Genomic DNA, 3,727 nt, shown 5'->3' with positions numbered 1-3,727 from the left:
AGACCTAGGAGAAAAAAAAAGAAGAGAAAAAGTCATGAAAAGGAAAGTTTGACACCTCAGGGGGACAGAAAAGCCCCAAGAAACATTTGTGAGTAAGCCTTAGATCCTTCCCCTGTCCCCAAACCTGGCTGCCCCCTGTCCTCTAAACATTCCCAGGGGCCTTTCCATGCTTACTAGCTGTGAGAAGTCTTTGCAAAGGTGAGCGCCTTCTAGCAGGAAAGGAAATCAATGTGCTCTTTACCTCCAGATCCTCCTCAGTCCCTTCCTTTCCAGCCAGAATACACGCTTTCCAATCACTCTGCAACTCATGTTTATAAAGAGAAGTGTGGAACTGATCAGATTGCCTGGAAAGCCACAAAATAAAAGGAATGAAGGAGAGAGGGAAAAATAAAACCAAAAGAAACCATAAAGGAGCAGAGCAGAGTGTCCCTGCCGCTCTGGGGCCACTGGGGGCCTAATAGATGTGGTACACCCAGTAAGCAATGTTGAACAACCCAAAGGCCAGAGGGAAGAGGAACGGGGACCACTTGTGAACCTTAGGGACGTAGTCGGGGTTGAAGAGATCGAAGGAGAACTCTTCGGGGAAGGTGCACCCAGGACTCGGGGGGGCACTGTCCTCAGACTCTGAGCTACTGTCCTTGTCTTGGTCACTGGCCATGAGGTCATCATCATCCAGGCTCCAGATACTATCAGCATCACACTCGGGCTGCTCCTCAAGGCCAAGGCAGTTGCTCTCAACATTGACGTCATCGTGTAAGCTGTGGATCTCCTCCAGCTCACGGTTTGCTTCTTGCACACAGCCCTGGCCACGGCGAAGCACGGGCCGCCCACTGGGGCCACGGCCGTGGCTCTCGTCTGAGCTCAAGCTCCCATCAGAATCTTCGGAGTCACAGGTCTCAGCACGGCCATCGGCCTCGGCATGATTGCGGATTTTGGTACGAATGACACTGTCACCGTTCTGGAAAGCGTTAAAGCGAACACCATACCCAAGCCGGGCCTGCTCTGAGGTGGAGGGGAGATCGCTCAGGCTTTCTGCGGTGGCCAGCGGGGCCTGGCCTGAGAGAGAAGTGAGTGGGGTGAGGCTTTCTGAGGTGGCCAGCTGGGCCTGTTCAGAGATGGACGTCAGAGAACCGAGGCTTTCCGGGCTATCCAGGGGTCCTGAGCCGGGGTGTTGGGAAGAGAGCTGACTCCGTCTTCCACGATAATCAGGCCATCCTTTGAGGAGATAATGGATAGGCTCATCAGTTTCCTGTGGCCTAGGTGGCTATGCACGGGGGAAGGCAGAGGGGAGGGTCTTTCCTCATCAGCACTTGCATTGTTACTGTTGATCTCTTGACAGACAGAGTCGTCTCCTCTAGGGGTCTCTGGTGTGCAGGGGGCTGAGGAACAGGACCAAGAGGCTGTCAGCATGCAAGGGCAGGCCATGGCGGCTGCCAAGCCGATGTCTGCCTGGGGGCAGCTGCTCCCTCGGGAGCGCTGTGCGGTGGATGGAGGCCTGCTCAGGCAGGCAGGGCTGGGCTCTCTGCGAAGGAGGAGGGACGTTGTTGGACATTAACGTACCGCCCACAGCAAGATCCTCGGCACTGCCTTGGGAGTCAGAAGTGCCAAAGAAGGCAGGGTAGGCAGGCCAGCCTCTCCGGCATCTGTCTTCCTTTCAGCCTCCCTCTGTCCATCTTCCCTTCCAGCTTCAGTGCCTGCCCTGGACGCGTGCAAAGTTGACCAGATTTTGTCCAAAGGTCTGCAGAAATTCAGCCTTGCCGTGTACTTGCTTTGTGACCTTGGACAATGGTCATGTGTCAAGGAGTGATGATAAAGAGTCCTACTTCCTCGTTTCCTGTTCACATGTGTGTGTGTGCGCCCGCACATGCGTGTGCTGTGTGTCTGTGCGTGTGAAGATTAAAGGAACTAAGAAATGCAGAAGGGTCAAAAGCGCTAAGCCGGGGCTCCACAGGTGCTCAGGGAAAGCTGATTGTCAGTCAAAAAGTCAAACCTGCACGTTCCCCACCACCACTTCCTAGTACCGGTAGTGGGCAATGACTCTTCGTGGCCTCCTGCGTCGCCTATGGTGGCGCTGAGGCCCCCGGCTGTAGAAAAGATAGTTGATGTAGACATAATCCAGCAGGGACAGGAACACGAAGAACAAGCACACGAGGATATAGATGTCGATGGCCTTGACGTAAGAAATGTAGGGGAGCTTAGCCCGCAGATGAGAGTGGATAGTGGTCAGGATGAGCATCGAAGTGAGACCTACAAACAGAACGGCACCGGCTCAGTCTCCTCTGGTGGCTGAGCTTCCTGGCAAGCCACTGGGCCCCTGGCCATCTCTGGAGTGAGGAGGGCCCTGAGCAAAAGCCTTCACCTCTCTGGGCCGGGGAGCGCCTTTGCTGAAGTGCTGGCTTTGTTCCTCCTCCCCCATCTTGAAGCCCAGCCTCTGCCTCAGCGGTCCACGACATCCCATCGCTCTTACGGTCAAGTGCCAAAACTCCAGCCATGGCTGCTTCTCTGTGATTAACACCTGTGGTTCCCCCTTGCCCTGTGCTGGCCCCTTCCCCTTTTGTCTTCCTTTAGTCCCTGGGAAAATTTTGTGAGCCCTAAACTATTACACAAGTGCAAAGGTTTAGTCCCGAATGATCTCCTGAAGAAGGAGGCCTAGGAGTCTGCCCCAAAGACGGTGACAGAGAAAGCAGGCCTGGATCTGGGGCCGATTAGAGGCTCCTTCAGGGAAGCTGCTCTTGAAGCCCTGCTTCCTGGCAAGGCGTTCGGATGCCTTGATTAAATCAATGTTTATTGCGTTGTATTTCTGTTCTAAATGTGTGACTTGTCCATTTACTTATGGACTCGACAAACTATGAATTCTGGTACTTTGGGCACAACATACCAGGATTGCAAGTCTAGTGTGTTTTTCACACCCGTCTCCAATGTCAGTCTCTCCACCGAGGCTTGGCCGAGCACCTACCCACACGCCTGCCGGAAAAGCCCTTGCTTCCTTGCCTATGCAGTCACACGCTGCGCCAGGTACCACTCCCTTATGCTCGCCTTTTTTATTCCGAGGAAGACAACCCACGCTCCTCCCTGGGACGGAGACAGGACCTACCAATTGTCACCCTGGCTGCAGAGGAATCATAGTTCTTCCAAAACGATATCCAGGGGAGAATAGTGGTGAGGACCGTAGGCCAGTAGACCTGCCCAAGGTAGCTGCTGACTTCCCTCTGGACCTGGAACTTGAGTATCAGGTGCATGTAGGACCCTGGCAAGGAGACACACTGATGTCAGTGTGGCAGGGCCCAGGGGCTTTGCAGGGTGGAGAGGCACACAATGGACGGGGCGGTGACCGATGGGCAGTTCAGCCTCTAATTCTCCATCCATGGCATCCCGCCTGAGAAGGCCAGTGAGAATGGAACATCTCAGCAGGGCCCGGTCACACCCCCTGAGCTTTGTTTGGTCACTGAGCCACTCCCCAGCCAATGGGAGCCCTGAGGGACCTTGGACATCACAATGCACCATCCTGACACCTGCATGCGGATGGGGGGATGCTGGAAGGCCTAAATACTCTGGTTGGAGAAAGGGAAGATTCCTTTAGCACCCATAAAGATCCTTGCTAACACATCTGCCACCCTCCTCATCTCCCCTGTTAAATTCTGGTGGGTCACATGGCAGGGAGAAGGTGTCTCCCACAAGCTCTTTTTCGTGGCCACCCCATTCAGTGGTTCACTCTGTTCTCTCCCAC

General features: G+C 54.5%; 1 pseudogene; it reads right to left on the bottom strand.

Moving 5' to 3' along the window:
* Positions 1-454: 454 nt before the first annotated feature.
* Positions 455-3,366, bottom strand: LOC138378830 (gamma-aminobutyric acid receptor subunit theta-like; annotated as a pseudogene).
* Between the last annotated feature and the right edge of the window lie 361 nt (positions 3,367-3,727).

This window comes from Eulemur rufifrons, chromosome 30, assembly GCF_041146395.1.
Source record: "Eulemur rufifrons isolate Redbay chromosome 30, OSU_ERuf_1, whole genome shotgun sequence".
NCBI classification, from domain to species: Eukaryota; Metazoa; Chordata; class Mammalia; order Primates; family Lemuridae; genus Eulemur; species Eulemur rufifrons.
The sequence above is the reverse complement of the archived record's forward strand: the minus strand, read 5'-3'. Positions and strand labels throughout refer to the sequence as shown.